General features: G+C 40.8%; 1 protein-coding gene and 1 long non-coding RNA gene across 6 annotated transcripts in view; both read right to left on the bottom strand.

Annotated features, from left to right (window-relative positions):
• The window catches only part of AHCYL2 (adenosylhomocysteinase like 2), a 207,938-nt gene that overhangs the window by 102,358 nt on the left and 80,246 nt on the right, over positions 1-25,334 (bottom strand). The window lies entirely within an intron of this gene.
• LOC129484993 (uncharacterized) overlaps positions 3,369-25,334 on the bottom strand; it is a 73,949-nt gene continuing 51,983 nt past the window's right edge. The window contains exons 3-4 of the long non-coding RNA XR_008658586.2: positions 16,594-16,661; positions 3,369-13,472 (exon numbers count right to left, since the gene is read on the bottom strand). This is a non-coding gene — a long non-coding RNA (uncharacterized lncRNA). The remainder of the gene's footprint in view (positions 13,473-16,593; positions 16,662-25,334) is intronic.

Genomic DNA, 25,334 nt, shown 5'->3' with positions numbered 1-25,334 from the left:
CCTGAGCTCAGGAGTTTGAGACCAGTCTGGGCGACATAGGCAGACCTTATTTGTACAAAAAATAAAAAAAAATAGCCAGGCGTGGTGGCACTTGTCCTGTAGTCCTAGCTACTTGAGAGGCTGAGGTGGGAAGATTGCTTGAGTCCAGGAGGTGGAGGCTACAGCAAGCTGTGATCGTGCCACTGTACTCCAGCCCGAGCAACAGAGTGAGACCCTATCTCAAACAAAACAAAAAACATTAATAGCAGTTCTAGGACCAGCTCCTGCAAGGTATTCTCCCATTGCTTTGGTTGCATTTGGTTGTAATTCTTTTACTGCATTCTCTCATTTGGTTGACCATAAGTCTTTGGTAATCACTGGAACCCAATCCTCTGGCCTAGCTTTTCAAAGGGTGTCCCAGGCAGATATTTTGTTTTAAAAAATTTAAAATCCACATTCAAGTCAGTTTGAGAACACTATACTAGAGGCATAATAAAAGATTCCATGTATTTAAGAAAATAAAGGAGAAAAATTATCTAGGCAAAACAGGAGAATAAACATTCAAAGCTTAAATACTGATTAGGGATGTCATAAAATAGAAGAAAAATGTTAGGTATGCAGCAATAGCATTAGAAAGCCAAATCAGGCCGGGCATGGTGGCTCATGCCTGTAATCCCAACACTTTGGGAGGCCGAGGTGGGTGGATCATTTGAGGTCAGGAGTTCAAGAGCAGCCTGGCCAACATGGTGAAACCCTATCTCTACTAAAAATACAAAAATTAGTTGGGTGGTAGTGGCACACGCCTGTAATCCCAGCTACTCAGAAGGCTGAGGCAGAAGAATTGCTTGAGCCTGGGAGGCGGAGGTTGTGGTGAGCTGAGATTGTGCCACTGCACACCAGTCTGGGTGACAGAGTGAGACCCTGTCTCAAAAACAAACAAACAAACAAACAAAAAAAAAACGCCGGGCACAGTGGCTCAAGCCTGTAATCCCAGCGCTTTGGGAGGCCGAGACGTGTGGATCACAAGGTCAGGAGTTCAAGACCAGCCTGGTCAGCATGGCAAAACCCCATCTCTATTAAAAGTACAAAAATTAGCCAGGCGTGGTGGCCCATGCCTGTAATCCCAGCTACTTGGGAGGCTGAGACAGGCGAATCACTTGAACCTGAGAGACAGAGGTTGCAGTGAGCCAAGACTGTGCCACTGCACTCCAGCCTGGGCAACAGAGTAAGACTCTCTCTCAAAACAAACAAACAAACAAAAAAAGCCAAATGAGGAAATGCAGCATAACTAGCCAAGGGGAATAATGTGATAGTTTCCCATTACTTTTAAAATAGTTTTCTCAGCTGGGCATGGTGCCTCATGCCTACAATCCCAGCCCTTTGGGAGGCAGGCATAGGAAGATCACTTGAGGCCAGGAGTTCAAAATCAGGCTAATCCACATAGTGAGACCTCATCTCTACAAAAGAAAAATTAAAAAATTAGCTAGGCGTGGTGGTGCATACCTTAGTACCAGCTACTAGGGAGGCTGAGTCAGGAGGATCACTTGAGCCTGGGAGTTTGAGGCTGCAGTGAGTAATGATCACATCACTGCACTACAGCCTGGGTGACAGAGTAAGACTCAGTCTGAAAAAAAATAATAATAATAAATTAAAATATTAAAATATCTTTCTTCTTGGCCAGGTGCGGTGGCTCATGCCTGTAATCCCAGCACTTTGGGAGGCCAAGGTGGGTGGATCACGGGGTCAGGAGTTCAAGACCAGCCTGGCCAAGATGGTAAAACCTCATCTCTACAAAAAATACAAAAATTAGCCAGGCGTGGTGGCGGGCACCTATAATCCCAGCTACTCAGGAGGCTGAGGCAGAGAATTGCTTGAACCTGGGAGGCAGAGGTTGCAGTAAGCCAAGATCACGCCACTGCACTCCAGCCTGGGCGACAGAGCTAGACTCCGTCTCAGATATATATTTTCTTCTTTATCACTTCCTAGATGTTTTAGTCTGCTTGACCTGCTATAACAAAATACCATAGACTAGGTGGATTAACCAACAGACATTTATTCCTCACAGTTCTAGAGGCTGGGAAGGCCAAGATCAACATGTAGCAAATCTGGTTCTCAGCAAGGTCCCACTTCTTGGCTTGCAGACAACTAGCCATTGTTTTGCTGTATCCTCATATGGTGGAGAAGGGAAGCTCTGGTGTTTCTTCCTTTTCTTATAAGGGTACTAATCCCATCATGGAGACTCCACACTTATGACTTCATTTAAACCTAACTACTTCCCAAAGGCCCCACCTCCTAATACCATCACACTGGGAATTAGGGCTTCAACATATGCATTTGGGAGGAACACATTCAGTCCATAGCAGTAATATACATTAATATATATGATAAAGTGATCGAGAAATAGTAAAGAATCGTATCTTCTAGCTGGTCATCCTGCTTCCACTCTTGCCACTCTCTAAACCACCTTCCTCCACACAACATCATAAACTCCCCAGCTTACAGCCTTTCAATGGCTTATCATGGCACTTAGAATAAAGTCCAAAGCATAGCTGCCTTGACCCTCAGGGTCCTACATGATCCAGTCCTTGCCTCTCTGCAATCTCCTTTTAAGACAGACTCTCTTTCTCACTATGCTCTAGCTACCCTCGGTTTCTCTCCACTCTTCTAACATCCCTTCTTTCTTGAGGCTTTGCACTGCAGTTCATTCTGCTTGTAATTCTTTTTCCCCTATTCCTCATATGGTTAGTTTCTTCTTAGTCTTTAAGTTTCACTTTAAAATTCTGATATATTGGTGTCAAGCAAGCAATCCTGGCCCTTCTAAAGAATAGGAGTTCAAGTAGTTGAATGTTCCCCCGCCATTAAAACTAGCAGTTTTCATAGGACGATTTTTGTTTGTTTTGAGTTGGAGTCTCGCTCTTTCGCCCAGGCTGCAGTGTAATGGCATGATCTCAGCTCACTGCAACCTCTGCCCCCTGGTTCAAGTGATTCTTCTGCCTCAGCCTCCCAAGTAGCTGGGATTACAGACACCTGCCACGACGCCTGGCTAATTTTTTTATTTTTAGCAGAGATAGGGTTTTACCATGTTGGCCAGGCTGGTCTCGAACCCCTGACCTCAGGTGATCCACTCACCTCAGCCTCCCAAAGTGCTGGGATTACAAGTATGAGCCACTGTGCCCGGCCAGGAGTTTTTTGTTTTGTTTTTTTATGTGATACAAAAATATACAGACAGCATTTTGCAACACATATTAAAAGTCTTAAGGAGAAATTTATTCTAAGAAAATGATCACAGACGTATACTAATATTTTTGTATGCAAATGTTCATCACACTATTATTTCGATTAATGAAAAAAAGGAAGAAAATCTTAGACATTCAGCCAAGTGGAACACATTATGGAGTCATTTAAAAATCACATTTAAAAAACTTAAACCAGGCGAGGTGGCTCACACCTGTAAACCCAGCACTTTGTGAGGCCGAGACGGGCGGATCACGTTAAGTCAAGAGTTCAAGGCCAACCTAGCCAACATGGTGAAATCCTGCCTCTATTAAAAATACAAAATTAGCCAGGCGTAGTGGCACGTGCCTGTAGTCCCAGCTATTCGGGAGGCTGAGGCAGGAGAATCGCTTGAACCCAGGAGGTGGAGGTTGCACCACTGCACTCCAGCCTAGGCAACACAGCGAGACTCAGTCTCGGAAAAAAAAAGAAAAAGAAAAAGAAAAAACAAAACAAAATAAAACAAACCCAGAACATTCATGAACTGGAGGGCAACTTCAACTGATCTAATTACATATAAATGGAATCTCCAAAGGAAAGGTAAGAAAAGGGGTATAGAAATAGAATAATGGCTGAAAGTTTTCTAAATTTCATGAAAACTACAAACCCATTAATCCAAAAGACTCAACAAACCCCAAGCACAAAGGTATAAACAAAATTACACCAAGGAACATCACAATCAAATTGCTCAAATCTAGTGACAAAGAAAACTTAAAAACATCGAGAGGGGAAAAAACCCCACATTATGTGCAAATGAAAAAAAGTATGGTTAACAACAGACTTCTCATAGGAAGCCATGCAAGTGACAATAAAGCAATGAAACATCTTTAAAAACCGAAACAAAAAAACCATGTTAACCTAATATTGTATACCCAGTAAAAATATCCTTCAAAAACAAAGGCAAAATACAGACTTTCCCAGATGTATAAAAGCTGAAAAAAAGCATCACTACCAGGCTTGCAGTACAAGAAACATTAAAGGAAGTCCCTCAGGCACAAGGAAAATTATACCACACGGAAAGATAGATCTACACCAAAGAATGAAAAGTACCAAAAATGGTAAATACAAACATTTTTTACAATTATTTAGATAACCTTGAAAGTTTGTATAGAAAAATAAATAAGGTACTGTGGAGTTATGTGCAGAACTAAAATGTATGACAATAATAACGTGAAGGCTGAGTGGGGAGAAATGGAAGTATACTATTACAAGATTGACGTACTATATGTGAAGTGCCGTAATATCACATGAAGGAGGTGTCTGATAAGTTAAAGATGTACACTATTTACACCACAAACCCTAAAACAGTTACAAAAAAGGAAACAGAGTTAGAAGTAATAAGCCAGGCCAGGCACAGTGGCTCATGCCTGTAATCCCAGCACTTTGGGACGCTGAGGCGGGCGGGTCACGAGGTCAGGAGATTGAGACCATCTTGGCTAACACGGTGAAACCCCGTCTCTACTAAAAATACAAAAAATTATCTGGGCGTAGTGGCAGGCACCTGTAGTCCCAGCTACTTGGGAGGCTGAGGCAGGAGAATGGCATGAACCCGGGAGGCAGAGGTTGCAGTGAGCCAAGATCACGCCACTGCACTCCGACAGAGCGAGACTCTGTCTCAAAACAAAACAAAAAAAGTAATAAGCCAATATGGAGGTAAAACTGAATGATTACAATATGCTTAATTAATCCAAAAGAAACAGAAGAAGAAAAGGAGAACAAAGAAGAGGTGGGACAAATAGAAAACAAACAGCAAAATGGCAGATTTACACTCATCCATATGAATAATCACATCAAATGTAAATGGTCTAAACATCCCAATTAAAAGGCAGAGATTGTCAGACTGGATAAAAACAAGACCTACCTATATGCTGCCTATAAGACATCTACTTTACATATAAAGATAAAATCATTCTGAAAGAAAAAGAATGGAAAAATATATACTATGCTAATATTAATCAAAAGAAAGCTGGGCCAGGCACGGTGGCTCATGCCTGTAATCCCAGCACTTTGGGATACCAAGGCGGGCGGATCATCTAAGGTCGGGAGTTCAAGACCTTCCTTGCCAACATGGTGAAATCCCGACTCTACAAAAATACAAAAACTAGCCAGGCACAATGGCAGGTGCCTGTAATCCCAGCTACTCGAGAGTCTGAGGCAGGAGAATCTCTTGAACCTGGGAGGCAGAGGTTGCAGTGGGCTGAGATTGCGCCGTTGCACTCCAACCTGGGTGAGAGAGTGAGACTCTGTCAAAAAAAAAAAAAAGCTAAAAGGGCTATATTAATATCAAGTAAAGTATATTTCAGAACAAAGAATATTACCAGGACTAAAGGATATCATTTCATAATCATAAAGAAGTCAATTCATCAAAAGGAGATAATCGTAAATGTTATGTATCTGGTAACTAAGTTTCAAATACATGAAGCAAACACTGACAAAACTGCTAAGAGGAACAGACAAACCCACAATTCTAGCTACAAATTTCAACACCTTTCTCTTATTGATAGGACAAATAGAAAAAGCAGGAAAGATACAGAAGACTTCAACAACACTAACAACCAACTTGACCTAATTGACATTCATAGAACACTCAACCCAACAAGAGCAGAAAACATATTCTTTTTGAGGGTACACAGAACATTTAACAATATAAAGTATATTCTGGGCCATAAAATGAATTTAACTAAATTTAAAAGAATTCAAGTCATACAAAGTACGTTCTCTGAACACAATGAAATTAAATTAGGAAACAGAAACATGTCTGGAAAATCCCTCAAATATTTTGAAATTATATACAATACTTCTATATTACCCAGGAGTAAAAGGAACAAACAAAAGAATTTAAAAATATTTTAAGCAGACTAAAAACACAGCAAATCAAAATGTGTGGAATGCACCTAAAGCAGCACTTAGAGGGAAATTTATAGTACAAAATACCTCTATTAGAAAAGAAGAAAAGTCTCAGATAAAAAACCTCAGTTTCCACCTTAAGAAGCTAGAAAAAGAATCAACAAACCATAAGCAAACAGAAGATTTTTTTCCACAGCAGAAATTTTAAAATAAAAAAGAGAAAAGCAATAGAGAAAATCAATGGAACCAAAGGGTGTTCTTTGAGAAGATCAATGAAATACATAAACATTTAGTCAGACTGATCAGGAGAAAAAGAGAGAAGATCCAAATGAATAATATCAAGAATGACAAAGGTGACCTCACTAGAATTCTAAAATTTTAAAATAAAAATAAGAAAATAGGCCAGGCATGGTGGCTCACACCTGTAATCCCAGCATTTTGGGAGGCTGAAGCAGGTGGATCACTTGAGCTCAAGCTCAGGAGTTTGAGATCAGCCTGAGCAACCTGGCAAAACCCCACCCCTAAAAAAATACAAAATTAGCCTGGCATGGTGATGCATGCCTATAGCCCCAGCTACTCGGGAGGGTGAAGTGGGAGGATGGCTTGAGCCCAGGAGGCAGAGGCTGCAGTAAGCAGAGATCATGCCACTGCATGCCAGCCTGGGCAACAGAGTGAGACCCTGTCTCAAAAAAAAAAAAGAAAAAAGAAAAATTATGAACAGCTTTTTTGCTAAGACATTCAACAAATACTTTGAAAGGCACAAAGGTCATTCAAGAGTAAATCTAAATAGCTCTATAAAGATAGAATATATAGAAATATTTACTAAAGATATTAAATTTGTGGTTTATAAAACCTTATCTGGCTGGGTGTGGTGGCTCATGCCTGTAATCCCAGCACTTTGGGAGACCGAGGCGGGCAGATCACCTGAGGTCAGGAGTTCGAGACCAGCCTGGCCAACATGGCAACACCACATCTCTACTAAAAATACAAAAATTAGCCAGACATGGTGGCAGGCGCCTGTAATCCCAGCTACTCAGGAGGCCGAGACAGGAGAATCACTTGAACCCAGGAGGAAGAGGTTGCAGTGAGCCAAGATCGTGCCACTGGACTCCAGCCTGGGTAACAGGGCAAGATTCCATCTCAAACAACAACAACAACAACAACAAACAAACAAACAAAAAACCTTACCTTCCTATACACACACACACAAGACCTGGCCCAGAAGGTTTACTTGGTGAATTCCGAATATTTAAAGAAGAAATAGCCTGTAATCCCAGCACTTTGGGGGACCAAGGCGGGCGGATCACCTGAGGTCAGGAGTTTGAGACCAGCCTAGCCAACATGGCAAAACCCCATCTCTACTAAAAATACAAAAATTAGGTGGGCATGGTGGTGTGTGCCTGTAATCCCACCTACTAGCAGAGCTGAGGCAGGAGGATCGCTTGAACCTGGGAGGTGGAGGTTAACGTGAGCCGAGATCATGCCACTGCACTCCAGCCTGGGCAAAAGAGTGAGACTCCGTCTGGAAAAAACAAAAACAAAACCAAAACAAAACAAAATAAAAAAACCAAAGAAAGAATACAAATTCCATACAAACGCTCCCAGAAAACTGAAGGAGAAATACTTTCTAACCCATCCTACAAGGCTTGCATTACCCACATACCAAAACCATAGAAAGACACAGTAAGAGAAGAAAACCACAGACTAATGTTTCTCGCTAACACAGATGTAAAAGTTCTTAACAAATTTTTAGAAAATCTATTCCAGCAATATATGAAAAGAATAACATCACAACCAAGTGGGGTTTATCTCATAATGCAAGATTGGTCTGGCATATGAAAATCAATCAATATAACTTACTGTATCAACAAACTAAAAAAGAAAAACCATACGGTCATCTCAATAGGTGCAGAAAAAGTATTTCCAAAGTCCACCATCCATTCCTGATAAAAATTGTTGGAAAACTAAGACTAGAACAGAACGCTTTTACTTGATATAGAACATCTACAACAAATTACAGTTAACATTATACTTAAGGATGAAAAACTGAATGCTTTCTTCTTAACATTGAGAACAAGAATCTTCTGTGTATTTTTATTTAACACCATATGGCAAGTTCTAATCAGTGCAATAAAAAAAAGGAAATAAAAGGGATCAAATTGGAAAGAAAAAAGTAAAATTGTCTTTATTTACAGGTGAAACAATTATCTATGTAGAAAACCTATGGAATTTACAAAAAAACTGCACTAGAGCTAATATGAGTCTAGCTTGGTTGTAGGATTCAAGGTTAAGATACAGACATTCGTTGTATTTTACAAATGTGCATCAATTGATGACTGGATAAACAAAATGTATATCCATACAATGTAACATTACTTGGCAATAAAAAGGAATGAAGTAATGATACGTGCTAAGTCAAAGAAGCTAGACACAAAAGATCATACATTGTATGATTCCATTTATATGAAAGTCCAGAATCAGCAAATCGAGAGACAGAAAGTAGGTTAGTGGTTGCCAGGGGTTGAGGGGAGGAAAATACCACCACTAATGGGTAGGGGAATTTATTTAGGGGATGGTAAAAATGTTCTGGAATCAGATGATGCTGATGGTTGTACAACCTTGTGAATATACTACAAACCACTGAACTTCAAAAAGGAAGATTTTATGGCATATTATTTATATCTCAAATTTTTTAAAACTGTTTTAAGGCCAGACGTGGTGGCTCACGCCTGTAATCCCAGGACCTTGGGATGGGCGGTGGGTCACTTGAGGTCAGGAGTTCGAGACCAACCTGGCCAACATGGTGAAACCGCATCTCTACTAAAAATACAAAAATTAGCTATGCGTGGTGACATGCACCTGTAATCCCAGCTACTTAGGAAGCTGACGCAGGAGAATTGCTTGAACCTGGGAGGCAGAGGTTGCAGACCGTGCCATTGCACTCCAGCCTAGGCGACAGAAGAAGACTCTATCTCAAACAAACAAACAAACAAACAAACAAACGGTGATAAAAAGACACTGTGCCAAACAGACTGGTAGAAAATATTTACAAAATATATTATGTGGCAATGTATTTATATATTTAGAACATATAAAGAACACTTACAACTTAACAAAAAGACAACAACCCAATTAAAAATTAGGCAAAAAGACACCCATACTTTTACAAAGATAAATAAAAATAAAAGCACATGGATTTATCATCAGACATTATGGAATTGCAAATTAAACACAAAAACCACTACACACCCATTAGAACGACTAAAATGTGGAGAAATGGGAATTCTCACATACTATTGTCATGAATATAAAACAATACAACCAATTTAAAAACCAGTTTGCAGTTTTAAATAAAAGCTAAACATAAATCTGCCAAAAGACCCCAGCTATCACACTCCTTTGTATTTACCTAAAAAAAAAAAAAAGAAAGCATATGTATATACAAAGACTTGTTCACAGATGTTTATAACAGCTTTATTTGTAATAGCCCCATATTGAAAACCACCCAAATGTCCATTAACAGTAAACCTGATAACAAATTGCAGTATATCCATTCAGTTATAAAGGAATCAACTATTGATACATGCTGTAACATGAATGAATCTCAAAATAATTTTGCTGAGTGAAAGAAGCCAGATAAGAGTTCATATTGTATGTTTAAGGTTCTAGAAAATGCAAACAAATCTATTGTAGTAAGACAGCAGATAAGTAATTGCCAATGTGCGTCTGCTTCCCCACATATTATAATAGAGTTTATTACCAAATTTCCAGGTACTTGCCAATCTGAGACATCAAAATAGTATCTCTGGGTAGTTTTTATGTGCATTCCTCTAATCAAGAGTTAGACAGTGATTATTTTCTTTTTTCTTTTGCGACGGAATCTCACTCTGTTGCCCAGGCTGGAGTGCAGTGGCGTGATCTTGGCTCACTGCAACCTCTGCCTCCTGGGTTCAAGGGATTGCCTGAGCCTCCTATGTAGCTGGGATTACAGGTGGGCACCACCAGGCCTGGCTAATTTTTATATTTTTAGTAGAGACAGGTTTCAACATGTTGCCCAGGCTGGTCTTGAACTCCTGACCTCAAGTGATCGGCCTGCCTTGGCCTCCAAAGTGCTGGGATTACAGGTGTGAGCCACTGTGCCCAGCTTGTGTTTATTTTCATAAGTTTAAGTGACATTTGTATTTCATTTCTTCTGAACTATCTGTTCACATTCTTTGCCCATTATTTCTACTGGATTATTCTTCTTTTTCTCACTGATTTTTAGAGTTCTTTATATATTAGGGAAATCAGCCCTTTGTGAGTTGCAAATATTTTCCCCAGTTTCTCACTTGTCTTTTAACTTTGCTTATAGTAGTTTTTGCCATGCCACCATCCCCTACCCCCAAATTAAAAAAAAAAAAAATTATATCGTCGAATTTACAGTCTGGCTCAGGTGATGGGTGTACCAAAATCTCAGAAATCACCACTAAAGAACTTATCCATGTAACCAAACACCACCTGTCCCCCCAAAACTTACTGAAATTAAAAAAAAAAATACAGTCTATTCTTTCGTGGCTTCTGGAATATTTTATCACACTATACTATACAAAATTATGTTTTTTAATTCTTCCATGGTTCGTTTTAGTACTTTACTAGGACCATAGTTCCACTTCTTACATTTAATATTTGATCCATTTGGAATTTATCCTGATATAAAATGTGAGGTATGAAGACAAGTTTATTTTCCATATTGGCTACCCAAATTTCTCTACACCATTTATTAAATAATCCATCATCTTCCACAATCTTACCCACCACCATGGATTTAAAATGCCACCTTTATCTTATATTACATAACTTTTGGGTCTGTTAATAGGCTTTCTATTCTAAGGAATATAATTTTGAATAGTCTATCGTTTCAAGCTTTTTACCAAAATTTTGTTTTATAAGCTGGGCACAGTGGCACATGCCTGTAGTCCCAGCTACTCAAGAGCATGAGGCGGAAGGATCACTTGAGCCCAGAAGTTTAAGTCCAGCCATGGCAACACAGCAAGACCTGTCTCTTAAAAAAAGAATAACACAAAATTTGTTTGATAGAAGTCATATTTATGCAAGATTATTTAAATGCTGTTCAGTCCATTTCCTTCTCTGAAAATTCAGAGATCTATTCTCTATTCCAACCATACAGACTGTCAGCTACCTGACTGTTACATATAATCTTAGCTTCCACATACTTATCATCAATGAGTTGTGTTATAATGTTAAACCCTTGGGTTTTCTCAAAACACACTACATAAAAGAGCCATTAGAAAATAAAACAACTAAATATATTTATTGCACGAGTATTATAGACAATGAAGTCATTATCGCTCAGTATTTTCAGGGTGAATCCTCCTTGAAAAATACCCCAGAAAACTTCTGTTTATCTAGAGGAATAGTAATAGTTATTTCTTTGAGTTTCTACTTTTATTTCTATCTTCCCTAGTATTTATTATGCTGTCGTAAATGTTATATGGCAAGACACATGAAAACTTTGTGAACCTTGTCATGAAATGAATAAATAAGCTTGCTAGGGAAGTGTAGTAGCCAAGAAGATGTGTCGCTCAGATCTGCTTCAAGAGAACCTATTGTATGGACCACAGTTTAGCCTCTAGCCACCAACCCCATGAACACTGAAAGCACTCTTTGCCTAAGCTGCTCCCAGCCAGTGACTGAGCAAGGCAGGGGTAGTAGTGCCTGCCCACCTGCCCCATATGGGATTCTGCTAACAAGCAGCTTTTGCTTAGGGACTCTACATCTGCATGGCTGGGATTTTCTCAACTATGCTGTGGTCTGCAAGATTTCCTACCCAGCCTTTTCTTCCCAGTCTTCCTTCAGAGGTATTAGACTTGCACCATATTCAAAAAGCTCTACCTGCCTACTCCCGGCTCCCTCCCAACTGATTGTTTGTGGTTCAATAAACCTTATGCCTCTAAGTCTGTCTTGGAGGATCCACACTGACACAGGGAGCATAAGATAATTTAGTTAATTGAGGAAAGACTCAATTGCCTATTTAAACAGAACCTGACTCCACATTCTTCATACCCAACATTATCTTTAAAATCGCATGATGGCTTCTGTAGACAAACAGATGGAAATCAAGAAGCCCAGATGTAAAAGAAGAGATATAAGCTTTTTTAAAAAATCTAAGTATACTGTGGGCTTTTTGGCCATTTCACTTGAAAATTCAAGTACCTTTGCCTCAGGAAACAGAACTGTCTCTAAGTGAATCAACGAATTTTCCCTTGACCTATCTTGAACTGAGAAATAACAGAGACCTGGCCAGCAATGAAGACAATATAGCATCTCTATCTGGCATTTAAAATATCCTGAAGAACAAACATGTTATCATGTTATCAGCTCAAGGCTTCTTCATCCCCATCACTGAGGAAACTCCCGACTCAAGGATATATGTTTTGCCATCTTGTGAAAGGAAACATTCGTTTCAACAGGATTTCATCTGTTGTTGTTGTTGCTGTTTTACATTTACATTTGGCCGAATTCCTCCATCATTCTATTCCAAAGGGAAAGTCTTAAGAAATTTGCCAAAGTTTCTAAACTATTGAAACACACTGAGAATGCATAAAGTGTATAATGACCAGTTGTTTTATTTCAGAACCTCAAGAACTATGTACTGTGTTGTATACAGTGCTTAATATACCGTGCATGGCTAATAAATATTAAATCAATCCTTCACAATCTGTCTCTGGGACAAAAACTCTTTATTCACAAGACCAAAATATTTCTCAACCATTTCTCCAGAGAAAGAACTCTCAAATCTTTCATTTTGGCCTTACGGCTTCATACTACAAAAAGTCCTGGGGGATGAAGGCACCCGAATCACCCAAAAACTACATCAAGGCATTCTTTTAGAGAGGTATAAATTTGCCCTGCCCTTGGTTTCACCTTCTTACAAAGTTCTGTAGTCCAGGCTAAATAATTCCTCTCTTCTTCCAATGTTAACACCCTTCAAATATTTGGGAGTGTCTCTCCTGGATCTTATAGTTGGAATTCAGTCAAACCTGCATGCTTGAATTTGTTAACTGATCTTCATAAATTCATGTATTTATCCCCCTCAGCACTACAGTTGCTCTCAGAGCTCACCACCTTCTGTTTCTATCATGCTGACACTGTGCTAAATGTAATACTCCCAGTGGGCTCTTGCCAACTCCCTATGCCGTGGCACAATTCTTCTTTGTTAGCTGCCCAGAATAGCACTGGCTTTCCTTTGAGTGCCAGATCACATTTCAAGCCCAAACCAAGTTTGTTATCTGCCATTTCTGTCAAGTCTCTCTGGCCCTCTGGGGTTTCATTTAGTTTTTTCTGTCAGATCTCTTGTATCTCCTCTTCAGCCTCTGAAACAAGAGTAGAATTGTGTCCTATTGTTAATTTCCTAGATAAATGAATATTGTTCATATTTTGGCCTGACATTAGTACTAAAATGGCTGACGGCTAATTTTCATAACTGACCATTTTCTCCCCTCTCTATTGGATTCCCACCTAAGATTTTTTCCTTGTTAAACCTACACTCAAACCTATCTCCTCCTTCGAGTAACTGTTTTAAGTAAAATAAATAGGTTGTAAACTCTCCATAGTCCCTTTGGTTCAATCAACTTTTACTAATCACCCACTAGGATACAAGTGTCGTGGATAAAGGTAAATACATAGCTTTTGCCCTCAAGCAACCCACAGTCTGGTTTAAAGAAAGACATGTAAATTTACATTTATAACACAGTGTAATCATGCAATTATAGGAAAATATATAAAGGTTGGGAAAGGTGGTAACTTTAAGAATGAATAGGACTCCATCAGACCTAGAATAAGGAGGACATTTCAATCAGAGAGAAATTCCAGAGCAAAGGCAGAGTGCTGAACATGTGGGATGCATGGGAAACAAATGACATGATGTTGCTGGAGTGTAACAGGAAAGGCAGGAGAGAAATGGCAGCACAGGACAGTAGGGGATTAGGAAAGAACCAAGGTACTGGACCCTGAAGTGCTTTGAATTCCAAGCCAAAGAGTTTGAACTTGATCATGTAAGCAATGAACAGATGTTACAGAAATATAAAAAGGGAAGATTACATGATCAATGTTTTAGAAGAATTATTCAACATAAGTGTAGAGAAGAAAAAAGAGGGAGGAGGGACAAAAGCAAGACTGTCAGGTGTCAGCTGCAATAGTCCAGGTAAGACATAGGATTTTTTTCAGAAGAAAAGAAATGAAGATGGCCATTTCAGCCTATCACTTACAGGGCACCAACTATGTGGTAGGTGCTGTATGATGTGCTTCCCATACTAAACTCACTTAATGGTTACCATAACCCTGTCAAATAGGCATTAGTATCTTAATCTAACAGGAGGAAACTGAGGCTCAGAGAAAACAGATAAAGCTAAAAAATGCAGCAAATAAGCGAACCACTGAAACAGAATCAAATTTAGGAAAATGTACTCTGTACTGTCATTGTGGCCTCTAGAACGTTATTCCAGAGTAATATATCCTTAATCTGGTCACAGACAGCTCACATTCTCTATTTCTTTTTTTTTTTTTTTTTTTTTTTTGAGACAGAGTCTCGCTCTGTCGCCCGGGCTGGAGTGCAGTGGCGCAATCTCGGCTCACTGCAAGCTCCGCCTCCCGGGTTCACGCCATTCTCCTGCCTCAGCCTCCGAGTAGCTGGGACTACAGGCGCCCGCCACCGCGCCCGGCTAATTTTTTGTATTTTTTTAGTAGAGACGGGGTTTCACCGTGGTCTCGATCTCCTGACCTCGTGATCCGCCCGCCTCGGCCTCCCAAAGTGCTGGGATTACAAGCGTGAGCCACCGCGCCCGGCCGTCTATTTCATTTATTCAGTGCCTAGAATGTGTCCTATGTGTCCCCACCCCACCCCCACCCCAAATTCTTATGTTGAAACCTAATCTCCAATGTGTTGGTATTTGGAAGTGAGGCCTTTGGGAAATGATTAGGTCATGAGGACTGAATGGGATTAGTGCCCTTATAAAAGAGAGCTGAGAGTTCTCTCATCCCTTCCACTATGCGAGGACATGGCGAGAGGATAGCTCTCTATGAACCAGGAAGTGGGCCCTAACCAGAAACCGAATCTATTGGTGCCTTGTTCTTGAACTTCCTGGCCTCCAGAATTATGAGAAATAAACTGTTGTTTTTAAGTCACCCAGTCTATGGAAGTTTGTGTAACAGCCTGAATGGGCTAAGACAATGTGCTAGGCAATGTACAAAAATAATTCCTACAGTCAATGAGTTTACAATCTGGTGAAAGAAAAACATAATATAATCACATAATAAAAGATTAATTAGAAATGAATGAAGAATTATACAAGAAAAAGTATAAGATATTAAAGACAGTACAGAGGAAAACCATAGTTAGACTTGAGGAAAGGAGATTTATGGGAAGACCTCTGAGAAAGTGACCCATGAGACTTGAAGGGATGACTTGAAGGTGAATTTTCCTATCTACCTATTTCTATGCTGTCATCTGCTACCTCTAGTCGCTCCATGTCATTTGCTGAAAACTCTTAAAACTAGCTCATGACTCTGGGTCTTTGAAGTCCATGGGCATAATTTATCTAATTAGATACTTGATCTTGACTCTTTTTTAGTTATATTCCCTAATGGCCGTGCCCTGGTAACCTTGTCAGTACCTATAAATGCTACACTTCTGGAATCTAACATTCAAATACTGTATTTTATCAAATCTGCCATTAATTGGAAGACTCACCATCATTTCACATAATAGTAAAAAGAAAGTGTTACCAATTAAACTGGCATCTCAACTTTAGAAATGTTAAAATGGAAAAGAAAGTATTCCGTAAAACCAATCAACTATGGTATCTTAACTTTTATGACAACTGCTAATCCTTTTATCAATATCCCATTCTATCTTTTTCATTATGTCTATTTGGAAATAGTCTGAACTCAACCATACCTCTGGAAACGATCCTTTTGTACTATCCCAATCTGTTTTTCTTGCCTATCACTTCTTTCTCAGGCTAGCCAAAACTCAAGGTATTATCACTTCAGTCAGTATCTGGCTAACTCCTTTGTCTCTCTGGCCTTCCACTGAACCTACACGGCAAAAAACACTGTCAACTTTCTCTGTTTCTACACCTGAGCTAAGTTCTGCTGAAGTAAGTCATTCAACCACATTGGCTGGTATTACATGAACCACACTCATGGCCAGAACACTGAGCCTCCAACAAGAAGCAATAAATCTACATTGCCCAAATCTTCAATCTCCCATGCTCCTAACATTTCAAACTTCCTTCACTGTCTTCAAAACCCCAATCCCATCACCTCCTCTGCACTCCCAAAAGACAATTTTATCCCTTATTCTCTAAAAACATATAAATACAACATGAGATTTTCTTCAATTTCTGAATCCTCCCATCTGGATTGCCTACAAATTTACATCCATTCACCGGACCTCTCATTCATTCATTTCACTAATATTTATCGAACACTTACTGTGTATTAGGGGCTGTTTTGGGTGGTTATAGCAGAACAAAAATCCCTGCCCTTGTACAGCTTAGATTCTAGGAGAGAGACAATAAATATCAAACATATTAGATTATATGTTAGAAAGTGGTTAAGAGAGACAGAAGAAAGAAAAAGTACTGCAGGGTAAAAAATAGCAAGTGCAGAAGCAGGGATTGGTGTGGAGGGTCAGGCTATAGTATTACACCTAATAGTATTAAATAAGTAGGGCTCAAGTTTAGAAACAGAAAAGCTAATTTATGGGGTGATATAAGTCTGAATAGTGGTTACATAGGGGTGGGGGTGAGAGGCAGGGAGCTTCCGACGGGGAAAGAGTATAAGAGAATGTTCTAGAGAGATGAGAACGTTCGATGTCTCGATGTGGATGGTGTTATATGTGCTGTAGACTCAATATTTGTGTATTTTACACCTCAATTTTTTTTTAAAAAAAAGTCTAAATAGTTATAGGTAACTGTAGCAAAAAGGTAATCCTGTATATTGACCTCCTGACTAAAAATGATTAAGAACTATTCGAAGGAGTGTAGCAGAGTTGAGCATAGTGGCTCACATCTGTAATCACAGCTACTTGGGAGGCTAAGGCAGGAGGATGGCCTAGGCCCAGAAATTCGAGGCTTCAGTGAGCTATGATGGCACCACTGCACACCAGCCTGAGTAACAGAGCAAAACTCCATCTCTAAAAGATAACAAAAAGAAAAAGAAAGAAAGAAAAGAAAATGAAGGAGGCTGGGTGCAATGGCTCACGCCTGTAATCCCAGCACTTTGGGAGGCTGAAGCAGGAGGATCACTTGAACCCAGTAGTTGAAGACTAGCCTGGGCAACACAGGGAGACCCTGTATCTACAAAAAATTTCAGAATTAGCCAGGCATGGTGGTGCACGCTTGTGGTCCCAGCTACTCAGGAGGTTGAGCTGAGAGAATTACTTGAACCCAACAGGTAGAGACTACAGTGAGCCGTGATCACGCCACTGCACTCCATCCTGGTCCCAGCTACTCAGGAGGCTGAGGTGGGAGGACTGCCTGAGCCCAAGAGGTCGAGGCTACAGTGAACTGTGATTGCACCACCGTACTCCAGCCTGGGGCAATGACAACAGCGAAACGTTGTCTCCAAAAGAAGAAGAAGAAAAAGAGTGTAGCAGAATGAACAAGGAGAAATATAAATAAGAGTTCATAGTTTAATATAATTATAGTCAATTTTAAGGACTTTGCCTTTCATTACCCATGACTGAGAAGCCACTGCGAGAGTCAGAGCCTAAGAGTGATATGATCTGACATAGGTTTTAACAAGTTCCCTCCGGCTATAAACTGAAAACAGATGACGGAAACAGCAATAACAGAAGCAAAGACGATTTGGAAGGCTATGCAATAATCCACATAAGATGTGACAGTGTGGCTTAGACCAAAGTGGTGAGAAGTGGTTAGACTATGAATATATTGAAAGTAGAGCCAAAAGGATTTGCTGACAGATTAGTATTAGAGAGGGGAGTCAACAATGACAATAGGACTTTCTGCCCAAGTTGCTGGGGGTGGGTAAGGCAAGACTGTAGAAGAAATACGTTTCAGAGGAATTCAGTTTTGACATGCTAAGTTTTGAAATGTTTACAGACACCCGAGAGAAGATATAAAGATGGCAGTTAGAGATGCAAGTCTGGAATTCAGGAGAGTTTGGGACTTGTCAGCATTTAGGTTAGATGATATTTAAAACCATGGGAATAGGTACGATCACCATGACAGAAAAGAGATGAACTTATTCAAGGACTGGCCCCATGGCATCCCATATTAATAGGTCTCTTACTGTGTAAGATATCCTGTTTCTATGTAAATAAGGCCAATCGTCCTATTCATGCTTTGAATCATGTTCCTTCCTTTCTTTTCAAGGACTTCAGTCCATTTTTATTCCTTTCTTCTTCCAATCTTGCTTTCTTCCTCTCCAAACTCTTTTCCACAGGCGCCTAAACATATCCAAGTCTGTCATACTTTTTTCTTTGAGACAGGGTCTCACTCTTGCCCAGGCTGGAGTGCAGTGGTGTGATCTTGGCTCGCTACAACCTCTGTTTCCTGGGCTCAAACAATTCTCTAGCCTCAGCCTCCTGAGTAGCTGGGACTACAGGTGTGAGCCACCACGCCTGGCTAATTGTTGTATTTTTTGTAGAAACAGGGTTTCACCATGTTGCCCAGGCTGGACTCAAACTCCTGAGCTCAAAGTGATATGCCCACATCAGCCTCCCAAAGTGCTAGAATCACAAGCATGAGCCACCGCACTTGGCCCATCAAGTCTGTTACATATTGTTTTAAAAAACATTTTCCCTAGAGCTTGCAACCCTCTCTGGCAACTCTAACTCCCTTATTCTTCACAGTCAATATTTTCAAAACAGTTTTCTACCCCAGCTTGTTTTGCTTCCCTACAAATAATGTCTCTCACCAATGCAATTTAACCTTACCATCTATCCTAACACTTAACTGCTTTGCTGCTAAATTCAGTGAATTATTTTCAATATTGATTTTATTTTACATCTGTATAGTATTTAACACTTAATTCCACTCCTTCTTAAAAACTCTCTTCTTTTTGGAACACCACACTCTCCTGGCTTTCTCCTTCAACCCTGGCTTCTAATTTCCTTCATTATATTTTCCTTCACCAATTCCCTTAAATGTTGATGTCCATTGGGGTCCATTCTCAGCCTTGTCTCCATCACTTCATATAAACTCCCTGGTGATTCCACTGAAAGAATGAATGATTTGACAGGAGATCCTTGGTGATCTTAGCAAGCATGGTTTCAGAGAAAAGGTGAGGATAAATGCTCTATTACCAAACAGAAAATGAAATGATAAATCCAAAAGAGCATGTATAGATAGGATTAGAGATTTATGGGGTCTATTTTGTCATCTTTTTTCTTTCTTCTTTAAATGGGAATGAAGTTAATGGAGAGGGAAAGACTGAAGATCAAGGATATAAATGATGTTGTTAAGTCACCGAGGAGGTGGATGAGATGGTATCAAGAATCATATATTTAGACAGATGTCACAACTATCTAAAATGGGAAGAGCTAAACCTCTTCCTCTGGGACAGAAAGGAAAAAGGTAAAAATGAGGTCAAACAGAGACATGTAATGAGAAAGTCAGAAGGAATTTGAAAGAGTTCACAAGAGAAAGCCTAAACTTTCTGGTGTCCCAGATCCAAGGTGGGTTGGATGACAATGAGACAGAGATTAGGAAGGGGTCTGAGATGAGTAGAAGTCTGTAACAGCTGCTGAAGGAAAAGGCAAAGGGAACTAACCAACGTAAAATTTAAAAAAAGAAATGGTGACTGGTAAAGAGAACTCAAATGAGATTGGAATTTAGAGACATGAGCTTAGAGAGGCAGCAATTCCATAACTTTACAGCACTCAGTTTTTAAGGCATAGGCAGAAACACAGAAGGCAGAGGGTAAGATGGATCCAGGAATGCAGGGGCTGGCAGCAGACAAGAACCAAAGGAATAGAAGATATTCATACGTGACAAACTAAAATGATGAACCATTTGTAACCATAAATTTTCTTTTCTTTCATTTATTTATTTTGAGACAAGATCTTGCTCTGTTGCCCAGGCTGGAGTGCAGTGGTGTGATCACAGCTCACTGCAGCCTCAAACTCCTAGGCTCAAGTGATCCTCTCACCTCAACCTCCCACGTAGCTGGGACTACAGGCATGTACCACCACACCCAGCTAATTTTTAAACTTTTTGTAGAGATGGGATCTCACTATGTTTTCTAGGCTGATCTCAAACTCTTAGCCTCAAGTGATCCTCCCATCTCGGCCTCCCAAAGTGCTGGGATTACAGGTGTGAGCCACTGCATCTGACATAACCATAATTTTTTGTTGTTGTTTTGGGACAAAGTCTTGCTCTGTCACCCAGGCTAGAGTGCAATGGCATGATCTCAGCTCACTACAACCTCCACCTCCCGGGTTCAAGCGATTCTCCTGACTCAGCCTCCCAAGTAGCTGGGATTACAGGTGCCCGCCACCATGCCCGGCTAATTTTTGTATTTTTAGTAGAGATGGGGTTTCGCCATGTTGGCCAGGCTGGTCTCGAACTCCTGACTTCAGGTGATCTGCCTGGTCTCAGCCTCCCAAAGTGCTGGGATTACAGGCATGAGCCACTGTGCCCAGCCCATAACCATAAATATTTTTAATTCAATGTTTTAAAATAGTTATCTTCCAAAAGAGACTAAGAACCACCACATGACCACAGTGACATCACACAGAAACTGTAATGAATGATCTATACCATGCCGCCCAGATCATGTGGCCCAGGCCACCCAATACCAACCCCACATGCTCCTCACTACAGCAAATTATTCTTCAATTGTAATGATAGTTTCTTTTTTGAAACTGTCTTAGAATAATTCTACTATCTGAATGTTTCTGTTTTTTAAATGAACACAAAGAATCTTCTCCTGAGAAGACATGGAGTAAGATAGCCGAATAGAAGCCTCCACTGATCATCCTCCCTGCAGGAACACCAAATTTAACAACTATCTACACAAAAAAAGCACCTTCAATTAGAATCAAAATCATATGAGCAATCACAGTACCTGGTTTTAACTACGTATTACTGAAAGAGGCACTGAAAAAGGCAGGAAAAACAATCTTGAAATGCAACAATACCCCTCTCCCATCCCCTGGCAGCAGCCACATGGGCAATCTGTATGCTTCAGGCATGGAGAGCTCAGTGATTGTGGAACTTTGCATTGGAACTCAGGGCTGGCAACACCAGACAGGACTCAGCAGGTACCCACAGAGGGAGCATTCAGAAAAGCCCTAGCCAGAGGGGAATCACCCAACCCAGCGGTCATATCTGTAACTTCCATAAGCCCTGCCACCATGGGCTAAAGTGCTCTGGGGTTCTAAATAAACTTGAAAGGCTGTCTAGGCCACTAGGACTACAACTCCTGGGCAAGTCCTAGTGCTGTGCTGGGCTTGGAGCCAGGGGACTTGAGGGGCACATGACCTAGTGAGATGTCAGCCAGGGTGGCTAAGGGAGTGCTTGCGTCACCCCTTCCCCAACCCAAGGCAGTGCAGCTTGAAGCTCCCAGCTTCAAAAGAGACCCCTTTCTTCTGCTTGAGGAGAGGAGAAGGAAGAGTAAAGAGGATGTTATTTTACAACTTAGATACCAGCTCAGCCACAGTAGGAAAGGGCACCAGGCAGGATCATAAGGCCCCATTCCAGGCCCTAGCTCCCGGACATTTCTTTTTTTTTTTTTTTTTTGAGACGGAGTCTCGCTCTGTCACCCAGGCTGGAGTGCAGTGGCGCAGTCTCGGCTCACTGCAAGCTCCGCCTCCCGGGTCCACGCCATTCTCCTGCCTCAGCCTCTCCAAGTAGCTGGGACTACAGGCGCCCGCCACCACGCCTGGCTAATTTTTTTTTTTTGTATTTTTAGTAGAGACGGGGTTTCACCGTGGTCTTGATATCCTGACCTCGTGATCCGCCCACCTCGGCCTCCCAAAGTGCTGGGATTACAAGCGTGAGCCACCGCTCCCGGCCGCTCCCGGACATTTCTAGACATATCTTGGGCCAGAAGGGAAACAGTCCTGGCAGGATTCATCACCTGCTGACTAAACAGCCCTTGGGCTCTAAATAATCAGCAGTGGTAACCAGCTAGTACATGCCATGGGTCTTAGGTAAGACTGAGACATGCTGACTTCAGGTGCGTCCCTGCAAATTCACAACTGTGTTGGCTATGAGGAGAGAATCCTTCTGCTTGAGAAATGGAGAGGAAAGAATAAAGGAGACTTTGTCCTGCAGCTTAGGTACCAGCTCAGTCAAAGTGGGGAAGAGTACCAAACAGGCTCTTGGGGTCCCTGATTCCAGGCCTTGGCTCTTGCATGGCATTTCTAGACCTACCCTGAGCCAGAGGGGAGCCCACTGCCCTGAAGGGTGAGTTCTAGGCCTGGCAGCATTCACCACAAGCTGACTGAAGAGCCCTTGGGCCTTAAGTAAACATCAGTGGTGCCCTGGTACTCATAGGCCTGTGGTGGTGGTGGACATGGGAAGAGACTCCTCTGCCTGGGGAAAGGGTAGGGAAGAATAGGAAGGATTTGTCTTGGGGTTTCACTGCCAGCATAGCTGCAATGGAATAGGGCACCAGGTAGATTTCTTTCTAAGGTTTCCAACTCCAAGCCCTGGCTCCTGAACAGCATCTCTGGACTTGCCCAGGGCCCAAGGGAACTTGCCACCCTGAAGGGAAAGGCACAAGACTAGCTGGCTTCACTACCTGCTGACTGTGGAGCCCTAGGGCCTTGAGTGAACATATGCAGCAGACAGGTAGTGGTCACAGCACCCCTTGGACAAGATTCAATGCTATACTGGCTTCAGGACTGACCCAGTGCAGTCCCAGTGTTGGTGGCCACAGGGCTGCTTATGTTACCTCACCCCTAGGTCCAGGTAGTTCAGCACAGAGACAGAGAGAGACGCCATTTGTTTGGAAGAAAGTAAGGTAAGAGAACAAGAGTCTCTTCCTGGTAATCCAGAGAATTCATCTGGATCTTATCCAAGACCATCGAGGTGATACCTCTACGAGTCTGTAAGAACTACAGTATTACTGGGTTTGGGGTGCCACTTAATGCAGATATGGCTGCAGTGACCAAAAACTTAGATCTCAACACCCAAGTCCCTTCGAATATCTGGAAAGCCTTCCCAAGAAGCACAGGTACAAATAAGCCCAGATTGCTAAGAAGTCAACAAATACCCAACTCTTCAATGCCCAGACATTGGGCATTGTGACAAACATCCACAAGCATCAAGACCAGGAGGAAAACATGATCTGACCAAACAAACTAAGTAAGGCATCAGAGGCCAATCTCAGAGAGACAGAGATATGTGATCTTTCAGACAGAATTCAAGATAGCTGTTTTGAGGAAACTCAAAGAAATTCGAGATAACTTAAGAAAGAATTCAGAATCTTATCAGATAAACTTAACGATGAAATTGAAATAATTAAAAAAAGAATAAATCAGAAATTCTGTAGTGGAAAGATGCAATTGACACACTGAAGAATGCATCAGAGTCTCTTAATAGCAGAATTGCTCAAGCAGAAGAAAGAACTGTGAGCCTTTAGACAGACAGGCTATTTGAAAACACACACCCAGAGGAGACAAAAGAAAAAAGAATACAAAAGAATAAAGCACACCTACAAGATCTAGAACATAACATCAAAAGGGCAAATATAAGAGTTATTGGCCTTAAAGAGAAGGTAGAGACAGACATAGAAAGTTTATTCAAAGGGATAACAATAGAGAACTTCCCAAGCCTAGAGAAAGATATCAGTATTCAAGTACAAGAAGGTTATAGAACACCAAGCAGATTTAACCCAAAGATGACTACCTCAAAGCATTTAATATCCAAACTCCCAAAGGTCAAGGATAGAGAAAGGATCCTAAAAGCAGGAAGAGAAAGGAAACAACATACAATGGAGCTCCAAATACATCTGCCAGCAGACCTCTCAGTGGAAACCTTACAGGCCAGGACAGAGTGGCATGACATATTTAAAGTGTTGAAGGAAAAATATTTTACCCTAGAACAGTATATCCAGCAAAAATATGCTTCAAACATGAAGGAGAAATAAAGACTTTCCCAGACATACAAAAGCTAAAGGATTTCATCAACACCAGACCTGTCTTATAAGAAACACTAAAGCGAGCTCTCAATCTGAAAGAAGAGGATGCTAATGATCAATAAGACATCATCCAAAGGTATAAAACTCACTGGTAATAGTACACAGAAAAACACAGATTCAAGTGTTTTTGAACTTAGGTAATTGTGGTGTGTAAACTCGTATTTCAAGAAGAAAGATGAACTGATCAAAAATAATAACTACAACTTTTCAAGACACAGTACAATAAGATACAAGTAGAAACAACAAAAAATTAGAAAGTGGGGGGTATGAAGTTAAAGTATAAAGTGTTTTTTTGTTTTTTTTGTTTGTTTTTGAGATGGATTATCACTCTGTCACCCAGACTGGAGTGCAGTGGCACGATTTCAGTTCACTGCAACCTCTGCCTCCGGGATTCAAGCGATTCTCCTGCCTCAGCCTCCCAAGTAGCTGGGACTACAGGCACGCGCCACCATGCTTGGCTAATTTTTGTATTTTTAGTAGAGACAGGGTTTCACCACGTTGACCAAGATGGTCTCAATCTCTTGACCTCGTGATCTGCCCGCCTCAGCCTCCCAAGGTGCTGGGATTACAGGCATGAGCCACCGTGCCCGGCCTAAGTATAAAGTCTTTATTAGTTTTTTTTGCTTGTTTGTTTATATAATCGGTATTGTCATCAGTTTAAAATAAAGGGTTATAAGATATTATGTGCAAACTTCATGGTAACCACAAATCTAAAAACATATAGTGGATACACAAAAAATAAAAAGGGAGAAATTAAAACATACCACCAGAGAAAATCACATCCACTAAAAGGAAAATAGGAAGGAAGAAAAGAAGAAAGAGAAGACCAAAAAAATAACCAAAAAACAAATAAAATGGCAGGAGTAAGTCCCTACTTATTAATAACAACATTGAATGTAAACGGACTAAACTCGCCAATCAAAAGACATAGAGTGGCTGAATGGATAAAAAAAAGCAAGACTCAATGATCTGTTGCCTACAAGAAACACACTTCACCTTTAAAGAAACACAGAGTGAAAATGAAAGGATGAAAAAAAATATTCCACATCAATGGAAACCAA

Source organism: Symphalangus syndactylus, chromosome 6 (genome assembly GCF_028878055.3).
Source record: "Symphalangus syndactylus isolate Jambi chromosome 6, NHGRI_mSymSyn1-v2.1_pri, whole genome shotgun sequence".
NCBI classification, from domain to species: domain Eukaryota; kingdom Metazoa; phylum Chordata; class Mammalia; order Primates; family Hylobatidae; genus Symphalangus; species Symphalangus syndactylus.
The sequence above is the reverse complement of the archived record's forward strand: the minus strand, read 5'-3'. Positions and strand labels throughout refer to the sequence as shown.